The 21,463-nt window shown below is 39.8% G+C and overlaps 1 non-coding gene across 1 annotated transcript; it reads left to right on the top strand.

Annotated features, from left to right (window-relative positions):
* Positions 1-19,547: 19,547 nt before the first annotated feature.
* On the top strand, positions 19,548-19,619 carry TRNAY-GUA (transfer RNA tyrosine (anticodon GUA)). Its single transcript has one exon. It is a non-coding gene; the product is annotated as a tRNA-Tyr (tRNA).
* Positions 19,620-21,463: the final 1,844 nt, after the last annotated feature.

Here is a 21,463-nt window from a genome sequence, read left to right as displayed (position 1 = left end):
TCAAAGCCCCGATTGCTTTTGCATACATATTTGTGCTTTGGTAATTTAGAATTTATTTCTCTCTCTCCTCCTCTCCTCCAGGACAGCTCCTATTTAAATAGAAAGAGCTTTAATCTAAGTCAGAGCCAAGCCTGGAGAGTTGGGGAAAGGCAAATCTCCTGAAGTTCAAAATCAATTGGGTTGCTATTAACAGCCTTGCACTTGTACCCGTTTCAGCACTCAGTGCTGAAGCTTGGAGCTTTTTTATCTAGAGCTGCTTATTTTGTCTCAGAGTATGGTGAGGGTCCCCAAGAAATGACCCAGAATCAAGTGCCGGGGAGGTACTGGACTTTTATAGCCTGAAACTAAACACAAACTTGAAAGTAAATTTCATCATTAAAGATAGAAGAAATGACAATAGGATTCCTGCTTCTTTTAAGAGCCAACACCAGAACACCCACTGGCAGTGAACACCAGGTATTGAAGATTTTTTTCCTTTTAACAAAGGTCATCTTCTTTATCCAGCTGCCTTTTTGTGTGGTAAGACAAAAATCGACTCAGCTCACACAAGATTTACTTTATGTTTCTCTTGAATAATAGACTTTAATGTACGCAGCAGAAGTCATACTTGCCATTCCTGAAACAAATGACTGTTTATGATTTTGAAGCTGTTCTGATTTCACCATAGCAAGTAGAAGATAGCATATGTTTTGCAGTTTATGATGGATTGCACCAAGAATTTGCACATTTATTTTCACAGATCAAAAGATACATCTGTATTACAGCCATAAAGTAGTTCCTATTAGGTGTGTATTTGACAAATGTAAACTTAGAAATTGGCCTTCCCAGGTGGTGCTAGTAGTAAAGAATCTGCCCGCCAATAAGAGATGCAGGTTTGATCCCTGGGTCAGGAAGATCCCCTGGAGTAGGTAGTGGCAACCCACTCCAGTGTTCTTGCCTGGAGAATCCCATGGACAGAAGAGCCTGGTGGGCTACAGTTCATGAGGTCACAAAGAGTTGGACATGACTGAAATGACTTATCATGCATAAACTAAGGAACTAGGAATTTGGCTTACCTTCTGATCATCACTTAAGAGCAACAGAAAATTTGAAACTAAAACTCTGATTATTTTATTCAACAACAATGAGGCCACATTTGGAAAACAAAAGCTATAAGAAAAGAATAATAGAATCAACAAAATCATAGATATTTGGTTGAGAAAAACAGGATGCATGCCATCCTATGCTTCATGCACTGGTAACCACAAAGGGTCCACTGATACTCAGGTTTTTATGCCTGTGTGCTCAGTCCTGTCCAACTCTCTTGCGTCCCCATGGACTATAGCCTACCAGGCTCTTCTGTCCATGGGATTCTCCAGGCAAGAATACAAGAGTGTGTTGTCATGCCCTTCTCTAGGGGATCTTCTCTGACCCAGGGTTCAAATCTGTGTTTCTCATGGCTCCTGCTTTGGCAGGGAGGTTCTTTACCACTAACACCACCTGGAAAGCCCCCTTCCAAGAGCTTGCATGCTTTTGTGCTCATTCATTTCAGTCATGTCTGACTCTTTGAAATCCATGGATCGCAGCATGCCAGGCTTTCCTGTCCTTCACTATCTTCCAGAGTTTGCTCAAACTCATGTCTATCGAGTCTGTGATGCCTCCAAACATTTCATCCTCTGTTGCCCTTTTCTCCTCCTGCCCTCAGTCTTTCCTAGCATTAGGGTCTTTTCCAAGATAAGTTGACTCTTCACCTCAGGTAGCTAAAGTATTGGAACTTCAGTTTCAGCATCAATCCTTCCAATGAATATTCAGGCTTGATTCCCTTTAGGATTGACTGGTTTTATCTCCTTGATGTCCAAAGGACTCTATGTTACAGTAGGTAGGAAATTATCCGTCTAGTGTGGCTTCATGTTGCATGAATCATGAATGAATTTCAGGTGGTCTTATACTGTGAATCATTAGTTCCACAGTTTCCTTCAAATCCTAGTAAGCAGACTTTCTCAATTAGAAAGAACTTCTTTTTACCCTCAACATAGACATGAAAACTGTCTATGAAGACATGAAGACCCTAATAACTACCAAGTTACTACTCTACTACTTATGGAAGTATGGTTCTGGAAAGCCCTTTGAAAGTAACTTAGCAACAATAACAACAGCAGCAATAGCAATAATAACATCAATATAACTCTAAGTCCCAGGAAATTTGCTAAGCATTACTTTCATTGTCATATATAATCCTCAAAACCACCCTATTAGACGTTATTTTTATACTTTTAAACTTTACATGTGAAGAATAATAATATATGTAAATACATTATAATTTTTATACTTTGCTGTTGTTCAGTTGCTAAGTTGTGTCCAACTCTTTGAAACCCCATGGACTGCAGCACACCAGGCTTCCCTGTCTTCCACTATCTCCCGGAGTTTGCTCAAACTCATGTCCATTGAGTTGGTGATGTCATACAGCCATCTCATTCTTTGTCATCCCCTTCTTCTCCTGCCTTCAACCTTTCCCAGCAGCAGGGTCTTTTCCAATGAGTTGGCTCTTCACATCAGGTGGCCAGAGTATTGGAGTTTCAGCTTCAGCATCAGTCCTTCCAATGAATATTCAGAGATTGGGAAACTTTTGGGACTTGGTGGGATTAAATGACCTTCCCCAAATCACACAACTAGTAGAAGTGGAATTTGAACTCACGTGGGTCAAACTTTAGCATCTTTGCTCTTAACCTTTCCATTTAGATCAAGATTTAAGAAGTTTTCATCTCTTGACTCAGGAATTCTGCTTTTGGGAATCTATTCTAATGAAATCATCTTTATTACTTGTGATGGAATTAATTTTCTTAATGTTGGAGGGTTCTTAGATTTCTCCCTGTGTAAAGAGACATAATTTTCAGCTCAGTCCCTGCCCAACCTCTGAGATGGGTCTCTCTTGGCCAGACTGCTGCTAATGTTATAAAAATCTGAGCAAAATAAAAGAAGCCAAGAATTGGAGGTTAGTAGGAAAGTGGAGAGGAAGAGATAGACTGGCAGAAAGTAAAAGCCGCATAATTTACAGGTAAAGGAAAGTTTGGGGAGCCTAAAAGTTTGGGAGACAATATTAGCAAAAGAAAGATAATTTAGGGGTTGAAAACTGGGGAGAAGAGGGGTATTAGAATATATGGGAGGACATGAAGCAATCTTTTCTAATGTCTTTAAAGGCCGTGACTCTAAAAGCATCAACATTAACTGAGCATGTGTTAGAAGTGCAAATTCTTAGGTCCCAACCCATATCTACTGAATCAGAATCCTTGTGATGGGGAGAGCAACCAGCATTTTAATGAGCCCTTGAGTGTATAAGCTTGAGACACATGGTTTCAGTCATGAGAAAGTACAATCCTACTTTCTAAATGTACCCAGATCTGGAACAAAACTATGTGACACACAATTTAAATAGGGTGATACACCTAATCCTTCCTATTGCTGTATTATATCATCAGTTATCATTGACTCAATGGACATGAGTTTGAGCAACTCTGAGAGACAGTGAACGACAATGAAGCCTGGTGTTCTGCAGTCCATGGGGTCACAAAGAGTTGGACATGACTTAGCAACTGAGCAACAACAACAATCATCAGTTAAAAACCTAAATATTCAACAGCAGGTGAATGATTAAGTAGAAAATCCTATACACACTCAGTAAAGTATAACAGACTCTGATGCTGGGAGGGATTGGGGACAGGAGGAGAAGGGGATGACAGAGAATGAGCTGGCTGGATGGCATCACCGACTCAATGGACATGAGTTTGAGTGAACTCCGGGAGTTGGTGATGGACAGGGAGGCCTGGCGTGCTGTGATTCATGGGGTTGCAAAGAATCGGACACGACTGAGCGACTGAACTGAACTGAAAGAGTCGGACACGACTGAGCGACTGAACTGAACTGAACTGAACCATCAAAACGTTTTTTTATCATCCTTTAAGAGGAAAGGCATATTACAAAATCATATGTGCAACATACATATACATTATAGAAACTCAGAGAAAAAGACCAGAAGTAAATATATCAAAAGATTAACTGTAGTTATTTTTAGATAGACTATGGGTTGTTTTCTCTATTTTAATTTATTACTTTATTTCCTTTTTTAGAAGCATCTTATTATTATTTTGACTGTGTTGGCTCTTCATTGTCATGATAGGCTTTCTTTTTGTGGCGCACGGACTTAGTTTTCCTGTGTCCTGCGGGATCTTATTTCCCCCGCCAGGGATCAAACCCGCATCGCCTGCACTGAAAGGTTAGGGAAGTCCTTTACTATATTTTTTAGTTTCATACATTTCCTATAACGATCATGCAATAATTTGATAAAGAAAAATACGTGGTAAACTTTATTTCTATAATAAAACACTACTTAGAACAATACTTCCTCCTGGTTAACTCTAGACATGGACTGAAAGGCTCAGATTAGGTTTAGAGAAAAGTTTCAGATTGAGGAGCGTTGTCAGGGATGCCCCAGGACATGTTGAGATTCTGATTTTGTTTATTTAGAGCCTCCTTGAGAATTTTCTTGTAATCATTATGCCATATTCTTATCAGTTAGCAATATTAGATTCAGTTGCACATAACAGAAAATGACCCCCTGCCCCCGCAAACAGTGGCAGTTTAAACAAATTAGTTTATTACTCTCTCACAAAAGAGAAAAGGAGAGGCCAATAATTTCTAAGCTGCTCACTCAGAAATCCCACAACACAATTATGCTTATACCTCATTTCCCAGGAGTTAACCACAGAGGTGTACCTTAGGTAGAAAGAGGTTGGAGAATGTAATTTTCTGGCTGAAAATACAAATACTCGTCCTCCTGAAAAACTTGAGTCTCTAAGAAAGATAGGGAGAATAGATACTGAGTAGCCAAAGTATCTGAAGAAGTTATAAAGGAATGACAGCAAGGATGTACTTTTTGCCTTTGTGCTTTCCCTGGTGTAAGGGAAGAGCAGGACTATGATGGACAGGGAACCATTGTACATATCAGCAAACCTCTACCAAAATTAAATATAATTTGGCAAATCAATTCAACTGAACAAATAATTGCTTGATGATAATTTGCTAGCCTTGGGTGTATGTAAATCATTTTTATACATAAGAATTTAACTCTATAAAGTTTTCCTCTCCGTAGTCTCTCTAATCCATGTTTCATTTCATGTCTTCTTTCTTACCCAAAACTCAAGCAATTCATTTTATAGGTATAAGTATTAGTCAAGATAAGACTGAATGCAATTCCAAGACCTATATCTGTTCAAGACAGAGAATGACAAAAGACAGAGAAGGACTCCAGAGATGGGAGAGGTCATCTTTTTCTTAAGTGCACATAATCCTGCTGGTTACATGCAAGCTAGATAAATGCCCTACAAAATTAGGATTCTGAGATACTTTTGGAAATTTCTATATATTCCAAAAACCTCTCTAGGATTTCCTAGGGGTCATGATCCCAATTTTGAATAAGGCGACATCAGTCATTATTCTAAAAAGAACTCTGGTAGCCTATCTTTCACCTAGTTAAACATTTAATTATAAAGATTAAACTACAAAGAAGAAATCTATGGGGAACAATGGATATGACAGTAAGTTATCTTTGAAAAGATACTATCTCCCAGCTGAAGCCCAATATAAAGGCTAGAACTCAGGAGAACCTTTTTTCTGAAAATTGGAGTAAATGAATTCAAAGAAAACTCTAAAATATCACCCCAGACATCAATTAGAGTGTCAAATAGAAGGGATGGACAGCACAAGGGAAACTTATGAACTTTTTTAGTGGATTGGGGGAAACCCATGCTTGTCTTCGGAGAAGGCAATGGCAAGCCATTCCAGTACTCTTGCCTAGAAAATCCCATGGATGGAGGAGCCTGGTAGGCTGCAGTCCGTGAGGTCACTAAGGGTCGGACACGACTGAGCGACTTCACTTTCACTTTTCACTTTCACACATTGGAGGAGGAAATGGCAACCCACTCCAGTATTCTTGCCTGGAGAATCCCGGGGATGGGGGAGCCTGGTGGGCTTCCGTCTATGGGGTCACACAGAGTCGGACACGACTGAAGTGACTTAGCAGCAGCAGTAGCATGCTTGTCTTTTCAAGTGGATATAATAGTACCAGTGGAAACGTCCATGAAAATATGCTCCAGTGACCTTAAATTGTGTGAAATTCCTCAACTTGTGAATTTTAGGGCTTTTAGCTTCCTTGATATGATCAAAATTATTTCAGAAAAGCAGGCAAAGAATCAGAAAATAGGTAAATGGCGTGATAGAAAGCATACCCAGTTGGTACTGTCTTCTGCATATGCAGGGCTGTTTACTTAATCAATCCTGTAATGTTTTTTTCCAATTGTATTGAAAATGACTCCAACAGAGCCATTCCCACTACTCTTCTTTTCAGACCATGCCACAGATAAATTGGAAAATTTATCTGATACTAAAGTGAGACTTCCTTCACTGCTGCTGCTGCTAAGTCACTTCAGTCCTGTCTGACTCTGTGCGACCCCATAGATGGTAGCCCACCAGGCTCCGCTGTCCCTGGGATTCTCCAGGCAAGAACACTGGAGTGGGTTGCCATTTCCTTTTCCAATGCATGAAAGTGAAAAGTGAAAGTGAAGTCGCTCAGTCGTGTCCGACCCTTAGCAACCCACGGACTGCAGCCCACCAGGCTCCTCCATCCATGGGATTGTCCAGGCAAGAGTACTGGAGTGGGTTACTATTGCCTTCTCCGTTCCTTCACAACATACCAAAATTAACTCAGAATGGATTATGGACCTAGGGGTAAAATCTAAACTTATAAAACAGCCAGAAAAAAAAACAGGGAAACCCTTTGTGATCTTGGATTAAGCAAACATTTCTTAACTATGGCACCAAAACATAGTCCATAGTGAAAAAACAAAATTGATAAATCAGACTACATCAAAACTTAAAACTTCTGCTCTTTGAGAAATATTGTTAAGTAAAATAAAAAATGAGGCCGGGATAGGGGAGAAAATATTTTCAAACTGTATATTTGATTAAGAAAAGACCTGTATCCAAAATATGTAAAGGATTGATATATCAATAATAAAAAACAACAATGAAAATAGAAAAAAGTTTTAAACACATACTTTATCCAAGAAGATCTACAGATGTCAAATAAGAAAAAGAAAAGATTCTCATATCATTAGCTCTCAGAGAAACACAAATTAAAATCACAATGAGATTCTATTATATATCTGTTACAACGGCTAAAATTAAAAAGGCTGACCATACCAAGTGTTGGTGAGGATACAGATGAATTATTACTCTCCTATAATGCTGGTGAGAATATAAAATGGTACAATCCCTTTGGGAAATGGTGTGGCAGCATCTTTTTCAGACATTGCAGCCATTCTTTTCCTAGATATTTACCCAAGAGAAACAAAAGCATATGTCCACATAAGGAAATGAACAAAAATGTCCATAACAGCAATTTTTGTAATATGTGAAATCTGGAAACAGCCCCAAAGTTCACCAACTGGATACACAATCTATGTTATATCTATCCTATGAAATTACTACTCAGCAATAAAAATGAATCAGCCACTGATATATGCTACGACAGGGGTAACTCTCAATAACACTATGCTGAGGAAGGAGATTAGTCCTGGGTGTTCATTGGAAGGACTGATGCTAAAACTGAAACTCCAATACTTTGGCCACCTCATGGGATGAGTTGACTCACTGTAAAAGACTCTGTTGCTGGGAGGGATTGGGGTCAGGAGAAGAAGGGAACAACAGAATGAGATGGCTGGATGGCATCACCGACTCGATGGACATGAGTTTGAGTGAACTCCGGGAGTTGGTGATGGACAGGGAGGCCTGGCATGCTGTGATTCATGGGGTTGCAAAGAGTCGGACATGACTGAGCGACTGAACTGAACTGAGTAAGACAAACCAGAGGGGGGAAATATTCAGAGTATGGTTGCATGTATATAAAATCATAAAAAAACCAACATAGCCTATAGTGACAGAATACAGAACAGTATTTGCCTGGAAAAGGGGGGAGAGGGTGGGAAGAGGCAGAAGTGAGAGGCTGCAGAGGGGCAGGAGAAAACTTTTGGGGGTGATGGATATATTTATTATTTTGGTTGTGGTGATGGTTTGATTTATATATGTTAAAACTCATCAAATCATAAACAATTTTAAAAATTGAAGTATAATTGACATATGAAAGTGAAAGTCGTGTCCAACTCTTTGCAACCCCATAGACTGTAGCCTACCAGGCTCCTCTGTCCATGGAATTTTCCAGGCAAGAATACTGGAGTGGCTTGCCATTTCCTTCTCCAGGGGATCTTCCCAATCCAGGGCTTGACCCTGAGTCTCCCACATTGTAGACAGACGCTTTACCATCTGAGCCACCAGGGAAGTCATACTATGTTAATTGACATATAACAGTATATTAATTTCATATGTATAACACAATAGTTTCATATTTGTATACCTTGTGAAATGATCATCATAATAAGTCTAATAACATCTGTTATCACTTTAAATAGGCACAGTTTATTGTATGTCAGCACAGTGGTAAAGAATCTACCTGCCAGTGCAGGAGACTCAAGAGACATGAGTTTGATCCCTGGGTCAGGAAGATCTCCTGGAGGAAGAAATGGCAAGCCACTCCAGTATTCTTGCTCAAAAAATTCCATGGATGGAGGATCTAAGCCTCCACTCTTGCAAAGAGTCAGACATGATTGAGTATGCGTGAGCATGCATACATGTACAGTCACTACAATAAAATTGTTTTAAAAAATGAAGTGAGGATTTCCTATTTTGGTTGACCACTCTATCATTTTATTTTGCTTTATTTTTTTCATTTATTTAAATGAGAAGCCCATGCACCACAACTGGAGAGTAGCCCCCGCTCACCACAACTAGAGAAAATCCCTGCACAGCAGTGAAGACCCAGCAAAGCCAAAACCAACCAAATAAATAAATAAAATTCCTTTTTTAAAAAAGAAAATTTTGTATTGAAGTTGGATGACATTAAAGGTTTAAGCACTTCAGGCTTGCTAAAGGCACAGCTGTACAGATTTGGGAGACCACCTGACTTCCTCATTTGTTAAATAAAACTCTTCTATTTTCAGCTCAACAAATATTTATTAAATATCTATTATGGGCTAAGAACATGGAATGTAGAAATTAATGTTTTTGCCCCTGCCCATTAAGGAGCTTACAGAAGAGATCAAAGAGCCTGATAAACAAAATGTAATCCTATGGAAACCATGATCTCATGTGATCCAGTCTCGGAGTAATTACAGAAGCATAGTCAGATAACCAAAAAAGTACTTTTGAAGAGGGTCAACTTATGTTTCTCAAACTCTAAGAAATGAAGTACAATCTTTGTTTCTAAAAACCCCATTCTCACCCATTTTACTCTCACTGCAGGCATTCCTGCCCTTCTTCCAAACTCAGAGAATATTTCTTTCTCCCCCTCCCCCAACTCCATAATCCCTATGAAATTTTGCTTCAAGACATCCTTATCTTCAGATTCTGCTTTAAACCTGCTAGAGAAAATCTTAGAAGTAAGGAAAGAAATAGATCTAGCTGGGCCAGTAATCTCTTTAGCAGCCAGGAGAAAATGTTTGAATTATGCTATTTATTTTTTTACCTAGCACAAAGGAATCAGGAAATAGTATGAAAGGTCTTGTGATGGAAATATGTACAAGAATGAGAACTAGTTTGACGGAAGTAAATGGAAGACTTTACCAAAGACCTCTTGCCACTTAGGTTTTGATGGGTCTTAAAATTTGTCAGAAAGGCAAGTAGGGATTGTGGTGACAAAGTTTCATTTACAGGTGTCTTTGGATGTGGGTAAATCAGGAGACCAATAAGAGCCCTGGAAGATAATGACGCACTTCTTCAAACATGAAGTTTACTCCTTGGTGAAGGATAAGGCAGAAATGAACAGGATAAGGAACTGGATATTTCCTTTGTAACAGCTAGTATTTTATAGGATGACATAGAAGAATGATGATGTGTGCATAAAATAGTTAGTGAGTGGTCCCTTCAGTCATGTCCAACTCCTTGCAATCTATGGACTGTAGCCCACCAGACTCTTCTGTCTGTGAGATTCTCCAGGCAAGAATACTGGAGTGGGTTGCCATTTCCTTCTCCAGGAAATCTTCTGCTCCCACAGATAGAATCTTCATCTCTTACATCTCTTGCATTGGCAGGTGGGTTCTTTACCACCAGCACCACCTGGAAAACCCAGATAATGGGAAGTTTTAAATAACACAGGGAGCACAGCCTAGTGTTCTGAGAGGTCTAGGGGGGTGAGAAGGGGGAGAAGTGGGAGGGGATATATATATATATATATATAAAATGTAGATATATAACATTATGACTGATTGCATTGTCAGAAGAAACCAACACAATATTATAAAGCAATTTTCCACCAATTGCAAAATTAAAAAAAGAAAAGTGATGATGTGAAGATGTTTTGGACATAATAGAATTAAAAAGAAAAACAAGGACAAATAAAATTATTTCTAATATGCTAAATTCACTGAAATATAATTCTAACCCTACATAACGTAACTAGCAAGGAGGTCAAATGTAGTGGTATTGAGACTTCATTTATCAAGGGAGCTGCTAGTAAAATTATTCTGCTAAAAGTGGGATGCAGGATAATTTCTTGGCTTGCTTGCTGACTGTGTCGTTTCATAGAAAGAGGAGGTAATGACAGAGGGAGCTGTATCTCTGAAATTAATTCTGAATATAAGGGAAGGTGACCTGGTCAGATGGACATCACAGGGAATTTGGGAGAAAAGAGTTAAGAGTATTATGTCGTTTTACAATTCATAACAACCAAATAAAGTATTGCTGGACATACTTATATCCATGTCCTCCATTTGAATGGTTTTATTCAATCAGAAATATTTATCAAGTACCCACTGTGTGATCTATTTGCCTGTTCACCAGGGTCATGGACGTGTATGTCTATCTGGATGTGTCTGTGGTTGTGTGTGTAGAGAGATACCAGAACTTGCTCCTGCTCCAGATTCACTACGCTTGTCAATTCAGAGGTATCACGTTAATGATGATAGCTCGTATGTCTCTGGGTCTGACTTCTAAGCTTATTGCAAAAGATTTTAGGCTCTGCAGCTGCTCCCTCAACACACACAAACACACACACTTCTTGAAGTATTCAGCAAATGACCCAATTCTAGGAATTTACAGAAATTTTTTAAAAGAGAGATTTGGATTTTCTCATGTCATGAAATTGGGAGTGTGAGCCAAGTTTATCTATATATCTGATAGGCCCAGCTAAGAGCTCTGTCTCTCTCTGAGAACTAGATAAGGACAGGAATGAATTCATGTGACAGCCACCACCCTACATCGTCCTCAGAATCGCTCTTCCTTTTCTGAACAGAGTCTGTTTCATGAGAGAGTTTTTCCTGGGCCAAGCTGACATGCAAAACTCCTCAGTCTCACGCTGAATAGACTTCCAGCCGGCTTGTCACCCTGGCTTACACGACTTGTTCTAGAGGCAGCTTATGTTCTGAATGGCAACCCCACCACAGATTAATCTGCTTCAGTGGCTCTAATTGGTGAGGATGGGGACACACTCAAATGTAAACATTTCAAATTTAATATTTAATTATATAAGCACAACTAGTTAGGCTGCATGGGGAGTTTTGTTGGGTTCATGTTTAAAACCATGTAAAAGTTTGAGAGAAAGACACATAACCAAAAATGAAAACAAAACAGAAAAATAAAGACAGAGAATTGCATCAAGCAAATTGAGCTTCAGAATAAGTTTGCGTGTAAAATAGCCAAGACTAGGGGGAAAGAAACCTTTCAAATCTATCTTAGAATGAAAAAGGAACAAGGTAAAAATGCTCGGTGTTTGATTTTCATCTTATTATGCTAACAGATTACAGTGAGAAAAAAAATACTCATCTCCTAATTTGCTTCTATTTTCTCTATCAAGGAAAATGATATTTAAACTGAAAAGAGCAGAACAAACATGGTTAAGAGGAAAATAATGCCCAAATTAGGTGAAGAGATGATGAGAGAGCTCCTAGCTGTTTTGAATAAATTCAAGTCCCTAGATTTAAGGAAATTATCCCCAGGGACCTGGGGGAATTTACAGGTGTGATCTCAGAAATACTGTCAGCAGCAGCAGTTGAGTATTTGCAGAAAAGACATATGATGACAGAAGACTGGTAATAGGTAAATGTTCTGATTTTATACAAGTGGAAAATGGTGTATTACAAGCACAACAGACCACTGAGCTCATCCATGATCCCCAGGAAAATTTGAGAAGATTTTAAAAGCTGTTTTGAGGGACGTTCAAGAGAGAGGGGACGTGTGTATACCTATGGCTGATTCATGTTGATATATGACAGACACCAACACAACATTGAAAAGCAATTATCCTTCAATTAAAAATAAATTTAAAAATGGGGAAAAAAAGGTATTTTAAAGGACTTAGGGAATAACATGGCAATCTTTGGGATTCGGTATGGATTTGTGCTGAAACTACACCAAGGTGTCTCTTGGATCTTGTTAGGAACAAGATGAGGCAGGGAAGTGGGCTTGATATTGATTTAAAGAAACAAAGTAGGGAATTCCCTGGTGACCCAGTGGTTAAGACAAGGCAATTTCACTGCTGAGGGCCTGGGTTCAACCTCTGGTCAGGGAGCTAACATCCTGCAAGTCATGCGAAGCGGCAGATCCCTCAAAAAATTAAAATAAAGAAGCAAACTAAAACAAAAGCAAGATCAAATCTGTACTTGTCCTCCAGTTGTATGTATCTACTTGCTAGGGGTGAAATTAGGATGAGCTGAAAAAAAGAACTTCAAAGCAAGCAGCCAACTTAAATGATAAAAAGATACAAGACTCTGGGTGTGTGCTAGCAGGAATGTTAAAATTAGCAAAAGCCTGTTAATGTCAGACTGAAAATAGAGTGGATGCAAGTATCTATCAGTAATTCAGAAAAATAGTGCATGTGAACTGTCCTTGGTCATTATCATGTGCTAATAATGTGAGGCAAAATGCGTATTTTCCTCTGACTGTTTGGTGAGGAGTGGACTATAAGCAATAATCAACTGGACCAGAGCAACAAATGATCTCATCCTACAATTTTTGTGCTGAAAGGATCTTTGTAATACTTGAGATAGCAAAAACTGATCAGGAGGCAGGTTGATTCAATAGGTTGAATGCTAGACTTATTAGTTTTTGTTTTTTGATGTGTTTACTAATTGAAGTTCAATATGATGTCGTAGAGATCTAGATTTCAGAAGGACATCGAACAATTCTCTCAGTTTAGCCATTTATGGACTATATGCCATACACTATGGTAGGAATTTCTTGTTCATTTATCTCTAATGTTTCCCTGATGGTTCAGCAGTAAAGAATCTGCCTACAATGCAGGAAACATAGGAGATGTGGGTTTGATCCCTGGCTCGGAAAGATCCCCTGCAGGCCGGCATGGCAACCCACTCCAGTATTCTTGCCTAGAGAATCCCATGGACAGAGGAGCCTGGAGGGCTACAGTCCATAGGAGTCAGACATGACTGACTCGACTGAGCACACACATCTCTAATGCTTACAAAAGCCATGGTAATTCACAATCTCTCTGAATTAAGATGAGGAAAATGAGGCTCACAGAGGTTAAGTCGCTTGCCAGAGTTGTCAGCTAGTAAGTGTAGAGGTGGATTTGAATACAACTCTGCTCTTTGCCTATACGCTGCTGCTGTACTGCACAGCCTCTTTTATGAACTGAGTATCTACACTTGGGTCGGTTGCTTCCCTTGTGGCTCAGCTGGTAAAGAATCTGTCTGCAATGTGGGAAACCTGGGTTCAATCCCTGAGTTGGGAAGATCCCCTAGAGAAGGGAAAGGCTACCCACTCCAGTATTCTGGCATAGAGAATTCCATGGACTGTAGAGTCCATGGGGTCACAAAGAGTCAGACACGACTGAGAAGCTTTCACTTCACTTCAGTTGATAATGCCATCAGGAGGATTTCTAAATAAGTAAATAATTGTTCTAAAATAGTTTTGGCAAATTTCATATATAAAACCAAGGCCAAGGTACTTGTGTCTGTTTAATGTTATTGTCAATGATTTGGGTAAATACATATGTCATGAAATTGAAAAGGATAACTAATGCTTCATCCAAAAGAATTCATATTTAATAGCATGTACAAAGTGTAACAATGGACCACACCTCTTGGGCAAAATTAACTAGGGATTAAGTGCAAATCATACATTCAGGACTTAAAGCTATTATCTTCCAAGCATGTGTTAATATTTGGCTTACTGGCAATCTATGTGAAAAATCAAGTTTAATTAACAGCAACGTCAATAGGAGTCAGTAGAATGATAATGTGGACAAAAAGAAATGGGAGGAAGAAGAAATTTTTTTTGTAATTAAAATTTATTGTTGACTGCCCTGAGTCTTCATGGTTGAGTATGGACTTTCTCTAGTTTCTGAAAACAGGGGCTATTCATTGTGGTGCTCAGGCTTCTCAATGCAGTGGCTTCTCGTGTTGCAGAGCGCAGGCTCTAGGTGTGGGCTCAGAAGTTGTGGCTCAAGGGCTGTAGGCTTGTGGGCTTCAGTAATTGTGGTTTAGTTGCTCCGTGGCCCGTAGAATCTTCCTGGACCAGAGATCAAACCTGTGTCCCCTGCACTGGCAGCAGACTCTTAACCACTGGACCATCAGGGAAGTCTCAGAAGAAATCCTAAGGCTGCATTAATATTCATTCATTTATTTATTCATTTTTACTTAATGTATACTAATCAAGAGAAATAAAAAACCATTTTACTCTATCTACTTTGTACCATTCCTCATGTGTGGCTCACAGTGTTCTAGACATACCACAGTTTAAAATGAACTTTTGAATAACTGGATGGGACCCAGGATGGGTCTTGGAGAGAAGACAGAAGAAAAGTTCTAGAGAACATGTTTACTGAAAGTTACATGAACATGAAATATTTAGCCTGAAAGTTCCTCAAATATTTGAAGAGAGTAGATTTCAAAGCTAGTCATTCATTTATTCATTTTGAATTCATTAAATATATAAATAGTTTTACTTATTCTTCAAGATGGTGGAGTAGAAGGACTGGTGCTCATCTTCTCCTGCAAGAACACCAAAATCAAAATTAGCCACTGAACAACTATTGACAGGAAGATGTTGGAACCCACCAAACTCCTTGGATAGCAAGGAAATCAAACCAATCAATCCTAAAGGAAATCATCCCTGAATATTCATTGGAAGGTCTGATGCTGAAGCTGAAGATCCAGTACTTTGGCCACCTGATGCAAAGAGCCAATCATCGAAAAAGACCCTGATGCTGGGAAAGATTGAAGGCAAGTGGAGAAAAGGCCAGCAGAGAATGAGATGGTTGGGTGACATCACCGATTCAGTGGACATGAACTTGGGTGAACTCTGGGAAATCATGAGGGACATAGAGGTCTGGTGTGCTGCAGTCCATGGGGTGATAAAGAGTCAGACACGACTTAGTGACTGAACAATAGGAATAAATAATTAGTTTTGGCTGTATGCTAAATATGTCAGGCACTGTCCTTGGTACTAGGAAGAAAAAAATTGAAAAACATGATTCTTGGTCTGAAAGACTTTAGTCCAGTGAGAGAAACAGAATTAGGAAAACTGAGACTCACAGTGTGTGCTATATACTAGAGGTATTCCTGGTGCAAAGAAAACACCTGGACGAGGCTGGAGGGTCAGTGAAAGCCCGGAGAAAAGTGCACTCCAGATAAGATTAGAAAGATGAATAGGCATTACCTGAAGTGGGAGGTGGGGGGTTGGCAGGGAGGGCCTTTGGAGCAGAGGAAACAGCATGTGTAAATTTATGGGACGATTTAACGAGCACAGAAGAATTGGTGAAAGCTAAGGACATATGATAACTGGAAGAAAGGATAATGTGTGTGGTAGCTTTGATAGGAAATGAGGCCTGAGTTGTATTCTAAACTAAGGAATTTGAGCTTTATCCTGAAAGCTATGTGAGCCTTGAAACATTAAAAGTAGGCAGTGACGTCATTAGATTTTCATTTTAGAAAGATCCCTTAAGCAACAGTGGGGCCAGGCTAGGGGTGTTAGAACTGGTTTTCATTGTTTGCAGTAGTTTCCTCTAGAAAGTCACTGCAAACAATAAATTAGTGAACCCTGAGTCATTGACTCAGGGGTAAGTACAGGGTTAGTTTCCTTGCAAGCCTCTGGTCACAACATTTTCACCAACCAATCAACATATAGCCTGGTTTTATATGTATTTATGTTTAAAGATACCTTATATAATATATATCTTAAAGATACTTTAATATATATATATATATGTATGTATGTATGTTTAACTGAATCATTGTGCTGTACACCTGAAACATGGTATTATAAATCAATGAAGAATTGATGCTTTTGAACTGCAGTGTTGGAGAAGACTCTTGAGAGTCCCTTGGACAGCAAGATCAAACCAGTCAATCCTAAAGGAAATTAACTCTGAATATTAATTGAAAGGACTGATGCTGAAGCCGAAGCTTCAATACTTTGGCCACCTGATGCAAAGAGTCAACTCATTGGAAAAGACTCTGCTGCCAGGAAAGACTGAGGGCAAGAGGTGAAAGGGGCAACAATGGATGAGATGGTTGGATGGCATCACTGACTCAATGGACATGAGTTTGCGCCAACTCTGGGAGATGGCGAAGAACAGGGAAGCTTGGCATGCTGCAGTTCATGGGATCTCAAAGAGTCAGACACAACTTAGCAACTGAACAACAACAGCAAATACTACAGTGTAAAAAAGTCTCATCACAAGAGGGAAAAAAAGCTCAATTATAGGCAGCATTTCTAGCTGAGAAGGGTTTAACACTTTCCTGACCCTGGATAATGCGACTATTCTTTCTTTGGCTGTCAGCCTCACAACATTGTTGTCCACCATGCTTTTTTAAAATTGTAAGGCTTCCCTGGTGATCCAGTGGTTAAGAATCCATCTGCCAATGCAGGGGACGTGTGTTCTATCCCTGGTCAGGGAACTAGGATCCCACATGCATCAGAGGAACTAAACCTGTGTGCCACTACTACTGAGCCGGTGTTCTAGAGCTTGAACCGCAACCATGAAGATCACACACTGCCGTTACTGAAGCCTGTGCGCCTAGAGCCTGTGCTCCACACCAAGAGAAGACACCGCAACCAGAAGCCTGCACACTGCAACAAAGGGTGGCCCCTGCTCGCCGCAACTAGCAAAAGCCCATGTGCAGCAACGAGGACCACCACAGCCAAAAAATAAAATTAAAGAAATAAATCTTTACAAAATAAACACATAAAATTGGTCATCATTTCATGAATCCACAAATATATCCACTTTTCCATTATTTCCATAGCCTCATCATGCACTGTAGATGGTACTTACTGTAGCACTTTCTGGAGGACCTCCTATACAGATCAACACATTTCATCTTCCTTTTCAGAATGTACCCTCCTGTTGATTGATTAACATTGCAATGATAGCCAACAGCAATGTTACTCATGCCTGAATCGTGCTTGTTCTACCACAAGAGCCTTCCTGGTGCTTGGAAATACTAGACAGTACTTCTGCACTACGCTGGTCATTTTAAACAGCAGAGTCACCAAAAAAAGAAGGCACAAAAATGCAGAAACTGTGGCAGTGAATAGACTGCCAAAAGGAAACTTGTTTGCAGTCTGAGAAGCACTCTGCTTTGCTCAGTCTCTGCTGAGAAAATGCTCACTGCTCCCTGGAAGACTTGAATTTTTCACCACTCTGAGTATGTCCAGGAACAACTGTGAAAGCCTGGGAAATATTTATTTTAGGGGTTATAAACAAATTCAGGCAAGGAGGGTAATTTTCAAATAGAGAACTCACAAATAATGAGGATCAGCCATACTTTCAGTCTTCCAAGTTATAGCTGATGCACAGCTGAATTAAGGCAGGTGAGGACAGGGGAGGGGGATGGGTCCATTCAATCAAAACATTTATTTCAACTATGTACAGAGTTTAGCGCTAAGAACCAGGGATACAGTGAAAGATTTCAACCCTGAGGTATGTAGATGACAAAGAAGAATTGCAGGGTAGGCGCAGAATTGTAGGGAAAAGTATATACTTTAGTAAGAGATAGATTTCAGATACAGCAAAGGAAATATTTTCTGGGACATATGGGAAATATTTTCTGAAGACCTTGGTGATATCTTGAAATTTTTTTCTTTATGACGCTCAGTCCCAGAGGGTAAAGTGGGAGGGTTTAGAGCAGCAATCTCCAACCTTTTTGGCACCAGGGACTGATTTCATGGAAGATAACTTTTCCATTGATGGGAGTATGTGAATGATGGGCAGCAGCTATAAATATAGATAAAGTTTCACTTACTTGCCCACCACTCAGCTCCTGCTGTGTAGCCCAGTTCCTAATGGGCCACAGTCTGGTACCAGTCTGTGGCTCAGGCTTTGTGGCATCGCTAATTCAGAGGATAGGGGAGAAGTGAAGGTCTGAGTTAATTCAAGAAAGAATAAGCCAATATGGGAGTGATAATAAGACAGAAAATCAATGACTAGAGGTAACTACGTGTTGGGCATTGACTTAAAAAATAGTTTTGAGGCATAATGATTTACTTCTAAAAGCCTCCAATTAAATAAATTTTAAAAAAGAATGATCAAAAAAATCTGTTTGTGAAGCGTGAATCCTGACATAACTGAGTACAATTTTTTTTTTTTTTTTTAGGATTTAGAATCCTTTGGAGGTTTATTACAGGAAATGGTAACCCACTCCAGTATTCTTGCCTGGAGAATCCCATGGACGGAGAAGCCTGGTAGGCTACAGTCCACGGGGTCGCAAAGAGTCGGACACGACTGAGCGACGGAATAGAACAGAACAGAACAGAGAAGAAAAACATCCAGATTTTTTCCCCTAGATCTTTGATTTGGGTAGACAGTTCCCTAAGAGACCCACTCATCAAAATATGGAAACAGCAGAAGATGGGATTGGAAGGAAAAGAAGATGGGGTTTGTTTGGGATATATTCCATTTGAGGGGCCTATGTGACATCCAAGCAAAGATGTTCAGCAGAGAAGTGAAATCATAGAGCCAGAGTTCTCTGAGTGCTCTGGGTTACAGATGAAGAGTTGGGATCTTGTAGTTCAAGTCAGAGGTGTCAGAGGTTTATATGAGGACACACAGCACCTGTTTATTGAAGGAAGAAAAAACAAGATGACCAAGGAAGGAGCCTTGGAAATACGGTAATTTAAGGGACGAGTTGATGAAGAGGAACTGACAAAGGATACTGGATAAGAAGGAGCTATAGATGTGGGGTGGGGGGGAGGTGCGGGGGAGGGGGGAAATCCAGCCAAGGGTGGACAGAATTCTAAGAAAAGGTTTCAAACATGTGAAAATGTTAAGCGCTAAGTAGTATGATGTGTGAAAATAACAACAGACTAGGTGCATGGAAGTGCAGACAATGATTCAGTAACAGCCATTTGATAGGAGATTGTATCAACATCTTAAAGTCAGGGTTAGATCTGAGCGAACTTTTTGGCCAATCCAATATTAAACAATATTTTTAGATAATATTAGGGCTTCCCTTGTAGCTCAGTCGGTAAAGAATCTGCCTGTAGTGCAGGAGACCTGGGTTCGATCCCCAGGTTGGGAAGATTCCCTGGAAAAGGAAATGGCGACCCACTCCAGTATCCTTGCCTGGAAAATCTAATGGACAGAGGAGCCTGGTGGGCTGCAGTCCATGGGTTCGCAAAGAGTTGGGCACAACTGAGCGACTAACACTTACTTAACACTTAGGCTTCCCTGGTGGCTCCGGTGGTAAAGAATCTGCCTGCAATGCAGGAGACCCAGAGTCTATCCCTGGGTCAGGAAGATCCCCTGGAGAAGGGACTGGCTACCCACTCTAGTATATTTGCCTGGAGAATTCCAGGGACAGAGGAGACTTGCGAGCTATAGTCCACAGGGTTGCACAGAGTTGGACACAACAATATGTTCTGATTTGGGGGGAGAGAAGTAGAATTGGAAGGGGTGGAATATAAGCCTTAACACAGGAGATTTTATTGACAGGGATCATTTAGGATTCAATAGTCTGTCAAGGATCCCTGGAACCAGCCCTAATAGTTTATCAGTATGGCTCCTTGAAACTTGTATATAATGATGATCAGCAGGAAATGAAGACACCGGATCTTCCTTAACATGGTAGGGAAGAAACGATTAGAAGGCTCATGAATGTGGGAATGTTTGAGTGAATGTGTGGTCTAAGTACTGAAATAGTACAGCCTTGCTGTGTTTCCTGAGAAGGTCTGAAGGAACATGGTCCCATGGACTAAGCAATCAGTTGCATATAGCAACAGCCAGCTCAGTGACATACCATAGTTTTGTTTTTCCTTCCTTCTGTTCTTCCTTCTATTTATGCTTACTCCTGCTCTTTGGGATTGCACTGGATTTTAAAATAAGACCACAAAGACTCTCCTTTCTGGGAAACTCAAACAATAACAGTTTCAGAGACTACAAGAATAGTCTCTGAAGAGTATCTTCTCCTGTGATATGTTGTAACAAAAATATAAATATCATCCATAAGTAATGTCTTATCCAATATCCTTATATAATTTCTTCTATAATGTCATCCATAGCAACTAGTTATACTATTGTTTATTATTTCACTATGATCTCACTACCACTCAGATTTTCAGGGGAGGTATTAGGATTTCCGTTAGTATTATCTGGCAAATCCAAATTGAGTCTTAATTTTGTTTCCTGGCTTTATTATTAACCACCCTAGAATCCTCTGTAGTATTTCTCTTTCTTAACTGATGTTTTCAGCACCTTCCAATTTTGTATTGTCTGAGAACTAAATAAATGTGAGCACAGTGGAACTCAAACAGCTGTATGTATTTAACTACAAGGTTCAATGCCCAATTCGTGCTCTGCTTATGCAGCCATCAGGAGAGCTCTGAAAGGAAAATCTGCAAAGCTTCCAGCATATTTTATTAATGACCAGCCAGACACCATAACCCACACCAGGGAGATGAAGACCTAATTAATTAGGCATAATACTACTTAGCACTTACCATTTTCAATAAATATTACTACATGAATGAAAGAATCCTCAAAAGACTCCCATGAAGCCAGAACTATTAATCCTATTTTACAGCTGGGGAAACAGAAGCAGAAAGGTTCTTGGATTCACCCAAAGCCGCAGAGAGAGGTGGTATCAATCCCCAATTCGGTTTTCTCAGAGCTGGCCCTCTAGACTATTTTTAGAGCATGGTTTTCTCAAAGGTCAAAAGGTACTCACATATAAATCTTTAAGAAATGTATGGGAATACCAATAGCCTAGGTGCATGGAAGTGCAAAAACAGTGTTAGGGTCTTTATAAGGAAATTAATCATTTGCCTCTCCTACTTCTCTTTACGGAGAGGGGTTTATATGTTATATACAGGGGTTAGCAAGTAGAACAGTCCCTGGCACATAATAGGTGCTCAGTAAACTTGTTTG

The sequence above is a fragment of the Moschus berezovskii genome, chromosome 6 (assembly GCF_049115385.1).
Source record: "Moschus berezovskii isolate FMDL1 chromosome 6, NW_MosBer_1.0, whole genome shotgun sequence".
NCBI classification, from domain to species: domain Eukaryota; kingdom Metazoa; phylum Chordata; class Mammalia; order Artiodactyla; family Moschidae; genus Moschus; species Moschus berezovskii.
The sequence above is the reverse complement of the archived record's forward strand: the minus strand, read 5'-3'. Positions and strand labels throughout refer to the sequence as shown.